The sequence below is a fragment of the Arachis hypogaea genome, chromosome 11 (assembly GCF_003086295.3).
Source record: "Arachis hypogaea cultivar Tifrunner chromosome 11, arahy.Tifrunner.gnm2.J5K5, whole genome shotgun sequence".
NCBI classification, from domain to species: Eukaryota; Viridiplantae; Streptophyta; class Magnoliopsida; order Fabales; family Fabaceae; genus Arachis; species Arachis hypogaea.
Genome location: NC_092046.1, coordinates 141,842,620 through 141,859,161, shown reverse-complemented (window position 1 = coordinate 141,859,161; position 16,542 = coordinate 141,842,620).

Here is a 16,542-nt window from a genome sequence, read left to right as displayed (position 1 = left end):
AGTTAGTTATCTTTTCATATACATCGAGAATTGGACGATTCTCTCTTAGAGGAATAGAAATTAAAGGAGGAGATAAATATATTTGCTGTTTCAATGTGTGCGTTCTCTTCTTCAAAATCTATGCTGACAGAGCGATAGAGAATTTCTCCATGTATGTCATATTTGTATCCAACTCATTAAATTAGAAAAGACGCACGTATGAATACTTTTATGAAAAAGTCTAAGGAGCTACCAGTTTTATTAAAATCAAGTCAACAACAAAAAAATGAGTAATTCTACACTATTAGATGTAATTTTATACAATTAAAAACATTAATAATAGCTAATTGATGACTACAAATTACAAAACTTGTTAGTCCTCTAGCACTCCTTTACTTTTATTTTTGTTTTCTTTACGCATTTGGCTTTTTCATAATTACAAAAAAACTCTGAAAACATCATCTTTATATAATTAATTTTTTTTACAATAAGTCAGTGACGAATTATACTATAACAACCCAACTTTTTGAAAATTAAATAATAAGTGATTTACAATTTATTATATTTATTAAGAATTTTATTTAAAGACAATCATTTTTCCTAAAAGTAATTAAATTAAATTTTATGATACTTTGAATTTAAAATCTATTAGACTTTCTAAATAATTTTTATTATAATGGAATATCTCGAAAAGAATAAAAGAATTTTTATTATTATTATTATTACTACTATTATTATTGTTATTATTATTATTATCATTGTTATTATTATTATTATTCAAAAAAAAAGAAAAAAAAAAGTTGCCGAAGGCCATTATATATATATATACGCGCTACTGGCGCTAAACACCAGACTCGGCGTTTAACGCCGTTGGGGCAGAGAAGGATTGTAGGTTTACTGTCTTCCTGACACTTAACGTTCAGCTCGGCGTTTAACGCCACTAGCGTGTGGCTCTGGCACAATTTATGAAGCATCTGGCGCTAAACGCCAGGTCGTGGCGTTTGGCGTCAACTTCATAGAGGGGTTGCATGCGTTACAAGGCACTTGACGCCAAACGCTAGGTAGCAGCGTTTGGCGCTAGCTTTGCAGCATCAATTTTTTTCTTTTTTTGCTGCACGAATTCTGCCAAACTCGTCTGGATTTTTTCTGAAATTAATAAAACAACAATGCGCCTTAAAGTAGCATCCAAATAGGCTTCAAACGCTAGCATCTAAATAAAACTCAATAATTCATATCTAAAATAATAAGAAATATAAAAAAGATGCTCGCGCATCAACGACGATCGGAGAGGAGAGAGCAGTGACGAGGAGAGAGGAGCGACAACGAGCGAGCGGCGAGCGGGCAGCGATTAGAGAGGAGCGAATGGAGGAGACGAGCGATGAGCGGCGACGACGAGCAATCAGCTAGAGAGCGGCGAGCGATTGGCGTGCGGCGGCGAGAAAGAGAGTGAGAGTGGTTGAACGAGAGCGGGAGAGAGAGATAGTGTGTGTCTTGTGTTTTTTCTGAAATTGAAACCCGAATTTTGGAACTGAGAGTATTTATATCATTGAGTTTAATTTTTATGTTGGTCACTAAATTAGTCACTAATGACAAATTTAGTGATTGATTTTAGCGACTAACTACTTTATGACCTAATATTTTTGTTAGTTGCTGAATCGGTTGCTAATTTTATCATTAGCCACTAATTTAGAGACTAACAATTTTTCAGTTTATTTTTTTATGTTGTTTGCAAAAATCGGTCGTTAATATTAAAATTAGTGATCGATTTTTGTGACCAACTGCTTTATCACCTTATATTTTTGTTGGTCACTGAATCAATATTTCTCGAAACTGATAGCACAGTACATCTTGTCGATGGCTTTGACATTTAACTCCACATTCTTCTTGTCTTCATCATTCCATTCAGCTTCTTCTTTAGGAGTCATCAGTTCTTCAGCACTTGTCTTGGTAGGTACTTAAGGATCATTCACAATAATTTTCCATATACTGTAGTCAGTGGATTGAACAAAGATCCGCATTCTTTCCTTCCAGTAGGTGTAGTTCTTCGCATTGAAGAAATGAAGCCTGTTGTTTGATTGACACTCAGTAAGAGTGTAGGCCACAGAGTTTGCACCCAAGTTATTAGCCATTGGACCTTTACTCCAAGCTGTGAAGCTTGATCATTGAGTACTAAGCTCTGATACCAATTGAAGGTTTTTGATGGCCTAGAGAAGGGAGTTGAATCTATGGCATTCTTTTAATCTTGACTAATAAATCTTCAAACCAGAAAACAAAACTTTGCTTCTGTTTAGACTGCAAGATTAATTATGCAGGAGACAATTTTATTTTGTCTCATAACTCGTGAAACACAGAATTAGAATAGGGAAGAAGAAGATGACACAGTTATGTATCCTGGTTCAGCTGCTTTGTGCAATGCAACCTACATCCAGTCTCCACCACAACAATGGTGGAATTTTCACTATCTTTTCAAGTATTAAATACACAAATTTTTCTAGGATTCAGCCCAATCCTATTTGGGACAAACCCAGTTTTTACCCAAGCTAGATTTGACTAGGTTTACTCCCTAGATTTTCAGCCACTAAGTGCTCACCAAACTTAGTAAGGAATACCTCTCAGGTACATGATACAAAACAAAAATATAATCAAAAGATACATGACATAAATCTTGGTTTTTCTCTCCAAATACCTCTCTTTTCCTTTTCTCTAAATAGCTTTTTCTCAATGTCTCACTTTTATGTCTTTTACCACTGAATACAAACAAAGAAAGATACAACAAACATCCAGAATTTTCAATAATAAACCATGAAGGAGATGATGTTGAATAACTCAAACCCTATAAGCTTAACCTAGATTTTGAACTCTCAAATATAGCTATTCATCTTGACATAATGATCCCTTTTATGTAAGTGCAATGCTTTCAAGACTTCAAACTTTGATTTGTGAGGTTTCTCTCTTCTCTGCTTTTGGGTTCTCTCTCCTTGAGCAAAACTGAAGATGATTTTTCTTTTTGTATTGAGTTCTATTTTCCCACCTAGGGCTTCTTTACAAAGTCAGCTTCTTGAATCTTGAGCTAGCTAAGGTTCCTTTCTTTTTCTTCCATCAGACCAAAAAATCAGGAATTTAGAATCAGAGTTAGGCAAAGCAGCTTCATTGATAACAAGTCCTTAATGGGTTTGATAAATTAAAACCATTAACCTTGTGCTTTGACCCTAAGTTTCAATATTAGTCTTTAATTCACAGTAAAGTAGCCACCACTTTTTTCATATTACTCAAAATAGTTGTGCAGAGGGAAGGAGAAATTAGAAAGTAATTGACTTGCATGTTAATAAAAACAATTTACATTTTCTCTTATGATAATACCTAATTTGTGCATGTTAATTTTGATTTGACATAGCTTCCTTGATTCCCTTTTCTTTCTTCTGATTTGGTGCTTGAAGAAAAAGTAAAACACCTTTTTCTTCTTTGATGCTTAGTGAAAAAGTGAAACCTTATTTCTCCTTTGTGCTTTACTCGAAGCAACATAGCACCATTAGCAGGAAGATGTTCTTCCTTTCAAAAATGGCAATGGGCTAGACTAGAGGCTTGGTCCAAGTAGCTACGGCTTAGATACTTGGTTTCCTCTGTTTGGGCTGTTCAATGATATTTGGGTCTGCAACACTAAATCATCAAAACATTTTTGGGCTTTCAATCCAACTAAAATCATGTTTATCATTACCAAAAATGTTATTATTATTTACTAGACTCAAAAATATGTTTCAGGTGTTGTATCTTCACTTTCACTTTCACCTTCTAAGACAATGCCACAATCTTGACACGCCCTAGCAGCCAAGAAATTTAGGCGATGGAGAAAATGCCCCTTTCAAATGCACATTTAGGAGAAGAGAAAATCAAAATAACTAAATGAGCGATAAGACACTACAAAAAAAAAGATCTATGGTCACGGTGAAAAACCGTGACCATAGCTAGTGAAAAGGGTGACCATAGGTCTAAGGTCACGGTTTTTGACCTATGGTCACGGTTTTTCCGCCGTGGCCTATTCTCTCGTGGCCATAGACCTATGGTCACGGTTTTTTTATCTATGGTCACGGTTTCTATGGTCACGGTTGTAATGTTCAAATTCTGGCACTTTAGGCCACGTTTTTTTACCGTGACCATAGGTTAATCTATGGTCACGCGATAAAACCGTGACCATAGATAAAGCTATGGTCACGGTTTTGGCCGTGACCATAGCCTCTATGGTCACTCCACCCAAAACCGTGACCATAGCCATATCTATGGTCACGGTTTTGACCGTGACCATAGCCTCTATGGTCACCCCTTCCTAAAACAGTGATCATAGCCTTGTCTATGGTCACTCCACCTAAAACTGTGACCATAGCCTCTATGGTCACCCCTTCCCAAAACCGTGACCATAGCCTTATCTATGGTCACGGTTTTGGCCGTGACCATAGCCATATCTATGGTCACTATTTTAACCGTGACCATAGCCTCTATGGTTACCCCTTCCCAAAACCATGACCATAGCCTTATCTATGGTCACAGTTTTGGCCGTGACCATAGCCTCTATGGTCACCCCACCTGAAAATCGTGACCATAGCCTTATCTATGGTCACAGTTTTGGCCGTGACCATAGCCCCTATGGTCACCCTTCTTGAAACCGTGACCATAGCCTTATCTATGGTCACGGTTTTTTACCGTGACCATAACCTTATCTATAGTCACTGTTTTCACCGTGGCCATATTTTATCTATGGTCACCCCTCCTTAAACCGTGGCCATAACTTATCTATGGTAACCTGTTTTATTTTATGAATTTTTTTAAAGCATAATCACATTCCAAAATGATGATAATCACAAAATAAATCTAAGAATGATGATAATCACATTCTAAACTGTGACCATAGACCCCTTTAGGTCACCCCCAAAACCGTGACCATAGACCCTTTTAGGCTACCCCCAAAACCGTGACCATAGACCCTTTTAGGCCACCCCCCAAAACCGTGACCATAGACCCTTTTAGGTCACCCTTTTTTGAAAAACCGTGACCATAGACCCTTTTTGGTCACCGTAAAAAACCGTGACCATAGACCCATTTAGGCCACCCCTCAAAACCGTGACCATAGACCCTTTTAGGCCACCTTTTTTTAGAAAACCGTGACCATAGGTACTCTATGGTCACCCTTTCTAAAAAAACCGTGACCATAGCCTTTTTTTTTGGTCACCCTAAAAAACCGTGACCATAGAGAGTCTATGGTCACGGTTTTTTACCGTGACCAAAAAAACCGTGGCCATAGACCCAAAATATTGTAGTGAGAGCACCTTGACTTTAGGAATTGATTACAACAAAGAGATATATAAATAGAAAGTAAGTAGCATGAGTGGGTTAGGCTTATTTTGGGAATCATAATAAGAGAGTTTAAGTTTAAACTCGAAAAAATGTTCAAAAGAATAAGTGGTATAGGCTCACTCAAGAATACATTGAGCTACAAATTAAAAAGTTTAAAGCATCTCATGAATTCACTACAAGAAAACTACGATTTTGCTACACTTTTAAAGCGTGATGAAAATTTGAAAAAAGCATAATGATAGCTTCTTGCTAAGTTTTTTAAGCTACAAGCACGCTTTTGAAAGGGTCATATCTGAAAGTGTGTCGATTATTCTTTTGCCACGCTTTTCTCGATCTATTGGCACGCTTTTTTGCCACGCTTTTATTTATTGTCATATTTTTAAGTGTGGCCGTATGTATAACCCTATAGCCACGCTTTTAAAATGTGACGAAAAGTGGACATACAACCACACTTTTGAAGCGTAGCAAAAAAACAGACCATTTTTCTTGTAATGATTTAATAATAGCTAGTAGTCAATATCAAACCAAATCTTTCCAATTTAAACCAACATTAGTCAAAGGTATTAGTGGGGGATTAGTATTATTTTCTTTCTTCCTTTGTAAATAAATGGAAGGCAAAAAGATCTTTCTTAAATGATTTGAACCGAAAATAATACTATGATAAAGAGAAAAATTTTGGTGGAAAATGAAATTTATTATTTAACTAAGGTCTTGTTTAGGCGCCATTCTCGAAAAAGATCTTTTTTAAATGATCTTTTTTTAAAAGATCTTTTACAAAAGTAAAAGTGATTTTATGTTTGGATACTTTAGTTAAAAGTACTTATTTAAAAGATGTTATTGTTTGGATACAAAAATACAAAAGTACTTTTATAATAATAAAATTACTTAAAAGGACATTCAATCATAAAAGAGTTCATTAATAATAATAAAAGAAAAATAATTATTTATACTAATTTATTTGATCCGATAATTGATCTCTTATATTGTCTCTTATTTCTTCCATTGCCCGAACATCTTGTGTTGGTTCTTCCCATTCATTAATTTCACAATTTGTTGATCAATTTCTTACAGTAGTACCGTCATCTTCATTGGCTTGTAACGAAACAATATCTTCAAACTTTTGCAAAATACTTATGTCATCAGAATCCATCATTCTTATAAAATTATGAAGGGTGAAACACGCAACAATGATATCACGTTAGGTTTCAAATTTTACTCTTAATGGCATGTTTTGTAGTATCTTCCATATTGCTTTGCATACTCCAAAAGTCCTTTCAATTACTGTCCTTAAACTTGAATGACAATAGTTGAACTTTTCATTGTTTGATCTAAAATTTGGTGCTAGTTTAAATTGTGGAATATGATACCTTGTATGACGATAAGGTCCTAAGAATCCCTTAAAAGTTGGATAACCAGCATCAACTAAGTAATATTTACCTAAAATACATTAAAAATATACAAAAATCAAGTCACATATTATCATAAAAATGAATGTAACCTCAAAATAAACTTAAATGACATAACTAACTTTCTGGTGGATGTGGAAAATTTAGTTTTTTTGTTCGAAGAGCCTCCATAAAAATTCTTGTATCATGTGCAGAACCTTCCCAACCAGCTCATATAAATGTAAAACACATATTAAAATCACACACAGCCATTACGTTTGTTGTAGTATTTTCGTTTCTACCAATAAATCGCACTTACTCATCTCGGTGAACATGAATGGCTATATGCGTACCATCTATAGCTCTAATACAATCTTTGAAATATGGCCAATATCTATAATTTCCATATTATATTTAGGTGTGTCTCCAAAACTAGGATCAATAGGTCTAATAATATTTTTTGCCAATTTCTTCACACATGATAGAACATGATGAAATTGATGAAATAAAGTTTCACTTGAATGCTGAAATTGCTCCTCTAACATTCTATAAGAAGCTCCTTGCCCAAGCATGTATAAAAATGTTGCACCCATTTCTTCTCCACTAACACCTCGTGTGGATTTCATGCCATAATTGAGGACCAAATCATTGCATAAACGGTTAAACACTGATTTTCTCATTCTAAATTGTTCAAAAAATTGCATTTCATTCTCCTCCTTTAATTCTAATAGGCATTGATATCCTGATAGTTTTGAAGTCCTTTTCTCTTGTTTGAGGACATATCGCAAATAATAATTGGCAACTCCACAAATAGCTAATATAGCAGCTGATTTGTAATCATTTTCATGTTTTTCATATTCAGTATTATTATATGTTTCATAATCACTCATCTTGTATAATTTAAATTAACATGAAAAATAAGATAACAAAGCAAAAAATACTATTCACAATGTCATTATTAAATAAAGTTCCAAAATATAAAATCAGAACACAAATTATAACATTGTCACTAAATTAAAGTTCAATAATAACGATAATAAGAATTCATGCAGAAAAAAATTAAAAATAAAGTTTAGAGACGGTTCATGTCATCCAATTTAAAAGATTCTAGCTATCCAAGTTGTTGATTAGGATCATCACTCAATGCATGAAAGTTTTTCTATATTGTGGCTTAGCCATTAATCTAATTCCCAAATAGAACTGTGGACTATATGGTTCTAGGCCAGGTAATTTGCATAGCAACTTGATGCAATTTTCTATTGAGCAAGGATCATCTTCCTTAGTTGCAACTTTTGACTCCACACCAACCAAAATATGATCAAGTGAGTCCTGTAATCTGGATACTATTCCAGCTCGTTTCTCAACTTTTTTGTTAGAAGTCTTCCTTCTTTTCTCTCTAGTAGGGCTTTGAACAACTATATAATTAGCAATGTATTCTTCAATAAATTCATTTGTATAATTCATGTCACCTCCACTCTCGAAATCCTCATTGTTCTGATTAAATTCTTCAGGATTTGGATCTTCTGATGGTGCCCAAGCACTATAACCAGTAGCTACGATGTCCTTGAAACATTGTTCAAGCCTATCTAAAGATTTAGGACCTTCATTTTTAAACTTAGTGAATTCTGGATTAATCTGTTTAAAATATGCAAAAGAATAAATATAAAAGATATCTAATAAATTTTAAAAATAAAATTAACTTATTGTATTATTTTATAATGTAAAATTAACATACCTTAATTTTATCAGTCCACCAAGATTCAGAAGCTAACACTGTTTTTTTCTCATGATCCCAACCAAGACCAGTCTCTTGTCCAACTAATTTAGCCCATAATTGAAAATAAGATTTAAGAGCATCCCATCTATTTCTTAGTTGTCTATGCACATATGGGAATCCTGTTTTCTCTCTAAATTTTTTTTTTGTAGATTTTTTCAACCAATTTTGCTGAAATGTTTATTAGGTCTATTACCATCTTGTATCTCTTCCACACAGATAGTCAAAAATATTTCAGTATTCCAATCATCCCATTTTGTTTTTACAGTTTCTACTTCTCCTTCGTTTGTTGCATCTTCGTTTTCAATATTTACTTGACTAGAACCTCTTCTTGGATTTAGTTTTGGAGCCATACTATATAAATTATAAATTATATCAAATTTTATAATGTATAATGTTAATAAAATAAATTGTAATATAAATAATAATCGTGAATATAATAACACACTAAATAAAAATAAAATACTATGATAAAAAATCAAATAAAAATCACAAATTAATTAATAATAATAATGACAAAATGAATAAAAAATAAAAAATAAATAATAATAACGTAAAGTAATATGAAGACAGAGACAATATGAAAAGAAAGCAAATAATAATAACAATATGAAGAAAAAATGGTAAAAGAAAGCAAATAATAATAATAACGTACAGTAATATGAAGTTTATAATAACGTACATGATTCTTGTGTAACACCCTAACTACCAAAGCTCACGCTTCCGGCTGCGCGACTCTGATAGCTCGGACATTACGACGACACTTATACTATTTAATACTAAAATATGAGCCTGTTAAAACTTTAAACCGCAATACCGATCCAAAAAGAATAGTTTCGTTCGATAACGTACATTCACAGAATACCATACAACTTACAAAAGCTCATAAAGAGTACATCCATATACACACACACACACACACACACACACACACACATATATATATATATATATATATATATATATATATAATATTACAAGAATTAGACAATACAATTCCTATCCCTCTTACAGAATATCTCAAGATAAAGGCGAGGGTATAAATAATAATCTAAAGCAATACAGAGCATTTCAACAACAACTAAATAAATTCTTTGTGACTTCTGCGCCCATATCCTGAAAGGGAAAAAATATAGGGGGGTGAGAACATCATCCTCGAAAGGGTTCTCAGTAGAGGATTTTTGGGAATTACTGTAATAGGATACATGGAGATAACCGCACCAGTGATTAATAATCGTCTCATGCCTCTTTTCAAAAACAACGGTTTACAATGAAAGTAAAGTCGGAAATCTTTTCTAAAAGAGGAACCATTCAATTCTCAAAGACTCAAAAGCCTTTCAAAAAGGTTTAACCATGTTGAACCAAATTAGCATTTCATACTTTTCCAAACCAAAAATACAAAACCGAAACCAATCATTGGTCCATCTCAATTCAACCACGGCCCTAGGCCCAAACAATCCAACCAACAACCAATCACCACAATCCAACAGAGTCCCAGATGCAAACACAGATAGGAAGTTCAAGCACAAACAAACAGTTATTACAAGTAGAACAGTTAGCAATTAATCACATAGGCAAACCAAGTATAATATGCACACCCAACCAATGTCACATAAATGCATATGATGCATGCCTGTCCCTAGTGGCTGATGATATCATCTGTCGGTTATAGAGCCAATCCGACAAGTCCTGGTAGCTAACCATTGGACTGTCCATATGTCGTGTCTCTCCAACTCGAGTTATACTCAATATAAGTTTGATCATAATCATGATCCATATCCATCACCCTCACTGGTGAATATTTATGGGGGTGAGCTCATCCGGGGCTTTCACAGTGCCCGGCCACACTGACGACATAGGGTAAAAAGAGCTTCGAGTCTCAACCTGGAGCACGTGGTGGCTAGCCACTGCTTCCTCCCAGGAAAACTCTTATCTCCGATAGTGGAAGTGCAACATCACAACTTATCAATATCTCAGCATAAATGCTTTCATTCTCAATCATGGATCAACATCCATCTCAGCCATCCGGCTCACGGTTCAATCCAAAACCAGCCAATATTCATAATCATACACAGCCATTCTGGCTCACAACAAAACAGCACTTCCACATTCAAAATCATCAAATTCATGAAATCGGCATTTAAGCCATAAATCATTTTCTCAATTCATTTCACTTTGAAATCAAATTTCAACTCTTTTCAGCCTTGGCTTTAAAGATCTCATTTCTCAAATCATCTCAGGCTCATAAGCCAATTTTACTCAAAGTGAGTTCCCTTTTTAAAACAAAGTCGTTCTCGGCATTCTCTTTCCAAAACTTCCAAAACCATGGAAAGTTAAAGATTCATTTTGAAACATTCAAAATCATCCATCCAACAATGGGATTTTATAACAAAGTTTCTCGGCAGAGTCCCAAGTCTTTAGGGAAGGTCAACCTATATCAATTCCTTAAAATTCATTGAAACTCTTAAAATCATGGATTCTCGGTTCAAGTAAATAAAACTGAATTTATTATGAAACCGACCATACAAAATAACAAGTTCCAACCCGGTCCAAAAATCAACTCATTTGAAAAGGAACTGGTTCATTTGAATCAAACCACTTTCAGGTTTCTTTTTGGAACCCATTTTTCTAACTCTTCCAAAATGCCTCAAACTTAATTACTCAATCAAAAGTCTAGATTCCTTTGAAATCACTAAAAGCTCCTTTTTATATTGAAATCAATATTAGAGTACCATTCTTCCTTCAGTGATTCAAATGGTAAAAATAGTTCATTTCTAAATAAGTCAAACTCGAGGCATAAAGTTCACTAAATAAATTAAGCTTGAAAATATAATTATTCTCTTAATAAATCAAATAATACAACTTCTCAAATCCAATCCTTTTTAAATAACTTTTCAAACAAGACTAGGATTTTGTAGAAATTTTGGCAGCACCTACCCTAAAACTTGGACTTTTGCCACCCGGTTCGGGTCCCAACTAAACCGTTTCTCATTCCTTTTCAACAGCTCAAAACCAGAAATCAATTCAAAGCAAGCTAAATCCAACAGTCGCCTCAGTGGCTTATCTCAAGAAAACCATTTCAAAATCAACTCAATATCAACCGATTTAACTCGTTTCCAAAGCTTTAAAGAAACGGTTCAGTAACAAATCATTTGTCCAAGATCAAGTCAATTAAAGTAAACTAGGCTGAATTCAAAAGTGCATTCGACTTTTCACATCATCAAATAATTGACTCAAATCAAATAAATTCTCAACGGATTAAACTCAGATTTCAAATCTTTAAAGAATCACTTCAAAACATTACATTTCACAAAGCCACACAACAATTCAACCAAACCAACATCCATAATCACTCGAGTCAATCAAATAACACATAAGGCAGATACAATCACCAAATACACAATATCTCACAACAGTATCCATATGTAATAATTTCAATACTTAAAACATAATTTTTGGAAAGCGCCCCTACCTCAAAACGCAAATCCATAATCCAAACGCCTCATAAGTTCTTTTCGCCTCAACTCGAAATCAAAGGCAGCTTCAAAGCACAGCCCCACACATTTTCGCAGCAGCATAAACAGCTCTAAATTACAACAAGCAACCTTAGTTACTAAACTCTAAGATCATTAATACCGTAAAGGCTTTAATACACGTACGGGACACTAACGTAGGGCTTTCGAAAATCAAAATACTCACTGAAATAACAAAATGAAGCAGCCGCAGCTCCCTATCAATCCGGCAGTGGCTCCGTCAGTAACCCCAAGTGACAATCGCGAGCAAAAACACCGGTGACGGTAACTGTAACAACCACGCGGCGTTAACCTTTCCGAAATTCCAACAGAACAGAAACCAAACTCAAAAATCTTACCGGCGGTGGAACACGGTGGCAGCAGGGTCTCAAGTGCCAGAAGCTCAGCCCGGAGCTCCGGCGGTGATCCCGAAAGTCACATAATCACTCCCGACAGCCCAAATCACGGTGACTCAGCCTGCTCCTCTTCCTGTAGTGATTCCCGCAACATCACAAGCCCAAAGAGCAGGGAGTGACAGAGCTCAACCATGGTGAAGCAGGGCGGTACAACGGCGGCCAAGCACAGCCCCTCAAACGGCACTGATGCGGACACAGCTTCTCTTCTCCGTGCTCGTTGGCGACGCGTGAAGTACAAAGGCATCATCTTCCCTTTCTCAGCAGACCAGAACAACGGAGACAGAAGGATTCATCTTGCTCCTCTCTCGCTGTTGGCAAGGATGACGACCACACGACTTCAGTGGCGGTTCCCGGCGACCCATCATCTGCGGCCGCGCTGGACAGAGACGGCGACGACGCGACTGGCGATGACGAGTTTAGACGATGACCTAGGCAGTGATGGTCTCGCCTGTCGCGCTCTGCCTCTCTCTGCTATGCAAACTCTTACATCCCTCTCTCTTCGTGCTCGCCGACAGAGGCAAGATGGCGGCGACTCAGCAAGGATGATCTCCTCTGGTTCGGTGACAGAGGCGCGGCTCAGGCTCCAAGGACCAGTTGGCAATGGCAGCGACGACACGGCTCAGCAACCACGTGGTGACGGCGCGAACAGATCCTTCTTCTCCCTTCGGCTATCAACGGCGGCGACGGTAGGACGCGTTGGCGCGGCGGCGAGGTGACGGCAACACGGTGAGCTTTCTTCCGCCTCTCCTCAGCCGTAACTCAATCTCCCTCTCCTTCTCTGCCTCAGTTCCTTTCTTTCGTGGAAATGGAAAGCCGGGTGTGCTGCGATCTGTTGGGGGAAGGGGGGAAGATTTGCTGTTGTTGCTGAGTGTATTGGTTTGAGGAAAGGGAAAGTGTTGTTGCTGCTGTTAGAAGAGAGGGGCTGCAGCAGTTGGGGGAAACCGGGTCGGGTTATGGTTTACAAGGTTAGGGTTTCATTTTCAAAAATTAGGGTTAGGGACATTTTAGTAATTTCAGATGAAATTGGGAATAATGTAGTAATTGAAACCCAAATTAAATCCAGCACTAATTTTATATAGAAAAGTACTATTTGCTCATCAATCTTACAAATTATTTTCCATAAAATGCCCAAATCAAAATAATTAGAAATAATATAATTAAACCCTTTATTTTCCAAAGTAACAGTATTAATATTTAAAATATTAATTATTTAATCCGAATCATATAAAAATTCTTATTAGTTCACAACTACCAACTTTATAATATAATTATAGAAAATAATCCAATAATTATCAAATTGGATAATAAATCATAACTTGTCCCAAATTCAATAAATCACAACTTGCCTTAATTATCTTTAATAAAAATAATTTCCGAAATTAAGGCTATAAATAACTATATAATTTGAGACTTGATCATAATAAGACTTTTCAAAAGTTTTGGGTCTTACATCTTGCAATAGTGAATTCGACAAAATATTACATAATAATGCTCCTAAACTATCATATACAAATTCCTAAAAAATCGTAACACTAAAAATTAATGATTCAATGTGATTGAATCTCAATCATCAAGCCAAAGTCAATATTGTATAAAATATAAATCCATCTATAAAAATAAAAACAAAAATAAAAGATATCACGTATGATTATAGTAAAAGAAAATAAAGTTGCGTTGGTTTTGTATGAATTAGTTAATTGACTTTTCATATATGTATTGAAAACACAAAATAGATAAAAAAAAAAAAAAAAAAAAAGATAGCACGAAGAAAACCAAAGATTACCAGGGAGCTGCGGTTTGAGTTGGAACATGGTTCTGAGGTTCAAGGCATGAAGTAGACATTGAATATATAGTATAGGAAAATTATCTCGAATGGCACTCGAAATAGTGAAATATGATATTCCTTTGTACTAACAAGTAGCTTTAGACAAATTTGTTGTGTAGTGAAATTTGAAGGACAAAATTAACCCTCTTAATGAACGTAAAATGTGTTAGATGATAAAAAAAGTGTAGCGTGGCAAAAAAAAATGCTAAATACATACGTATTTTTCATATATTTTCATATATATAAATTATATATTGCTATTAAACATATTTTAACAATTTATGTAATTATTTCACGTAGATTTTATCATAATGATATGGATAATAAGGTGAGAAATAAACATTTTAGAATTTATTAAAAAATATTAATAATTTAGATAGTTAATAATAATAATAATTTTCATTAAAAAAATTAATGTACCTTATTTATTAAATTATACACATATAAATATGATTATTAAATTGACTCACAATATGATCATTATTTATGGTTATAATTATTAATATTTGTTAATAATAAAATATAATAACAAAATAATATTGAAATTTTTTTTGGCGTCCAACTATTATGATAATTACTTCATGTTATCATGTCTTTGAGAATTTTTGTTAAATAGTAATTTTAATTGGCAAATTTAGTTTGATTTTTTGTGTTTAAAATTTATAAGTACTTTAATATATTTTAAATTATTATTTAATTATTATTTTGATAATTAAATTATAAAGTTTGATTTGATCAAATAAATTATCTAAATGGAATTTGAATTTATTTTAAAGATTACTTGAAAGTTAAAACATGCAAATTCTTTTGCTTATATATTAACTAGTATTTTTACTCGTAATAACATTATGAGAATATAAATTTTTTAAAATTACGGTATACTTTGTTCTGATAGTACAGATTATACACGACACAAAAGATTTATAAAATCAAACTACTTTTACGAAAAAAAGTATCTGTAGATAAAAAATCAAATAATAAGATTTTTAGTTATTATTTTTATATGAAAAGTCTAATTTTTTATTAATAATTAATTTTAACATTCGTTATCTAAAATTTAAAATAATTTAACGTGTATACTTTTACATTTAATTAGGTGTTAACCGTTAAGTTTGTTGCACAAATAAAAATAATTAATTTTTATATTTGCTATTTAAAAATAATAGGGCAATTTACCTATATAAAATAAATGTTTGAAACCTTTACCTGACTACAACAATTGAAAACTTGTTTCGTGAATGTCTTGTTTCACTTTCTATATAATCCGTGGGAGCCAACCACGGCTTCCAGGTTACACATAAACCGTGGCTGGCAGCAAAGGTTTACATGCAAGAAGAGCTCAACGTAAACCATGAGAGGCAGTCACGGTTTACTCTTGGTGAATGCAACACATAAACCGTGGGTGGCAGCCACGGTTTATGAAGAAGATGGTGTGTGCATAAAACCTTGGAAGCAGCCACGGTTTATGCATGAGCAAGTATAAATATAGAAGCCGTTGCTGGTGAGGGCGGATCACATTTGAGCATTGAAAATTTTGTGAAGTTGGTGGTGTGAGAGAATCCGGAGAGCTTTGTGGTTTATGGGGCCGGATTGAGGTTTTGAATCAGTTGAGCGGTGGACCGATGGAAGACGAATCTCGTATGTACCGATTAATGGCGTTGCGCATGTGGTTGGATATATCGACCAAGAGGTTAGTTAAATAACTTTATTATTATTATTCTCATAATTATTATTATTATTAATACTAGTATTGTTATTATCATTATTAATATTATTATAAATATTATTATTATTTTAATTGTGACCTTTTAATTTTGATTATTTTTATAATTATTATTATTACTATTACTAGTAATGTGACTTGTTAGTATTATCGTTATTATTATTATCATTATTGTTATTATGGTTATTATTATTATTATGGTTGTTATTATTATTATTGTTATTATTGCGAGTTGTTAGTATTATTAGTGTTGTTGTTGTTACTTTTGTGATTCCTGTTGGTATTGTTAGCTTTGTTATTGTTGTCGTTATTAGAACTATTGTCATCATTAGAGTACATAGAAAATCAATGTTGGTGTATAATAATTTTTTAAAATTATATTAGATGTTGTTAATATTGGTCGTATGTTGAGGATTTTCTTATGCATATTTTTGCAGTCTACTAGGATTATTAGCGGTGTCAGGAGACAACAGAATATGTCTTTACACGATCGAATTATACCGTATCTGGAGACCGCGGACTTGTATCACTTGGCTAGGCTGAACAGTCAGTGGTTCTGGGTTGATGAGCCTCTACTTAGCG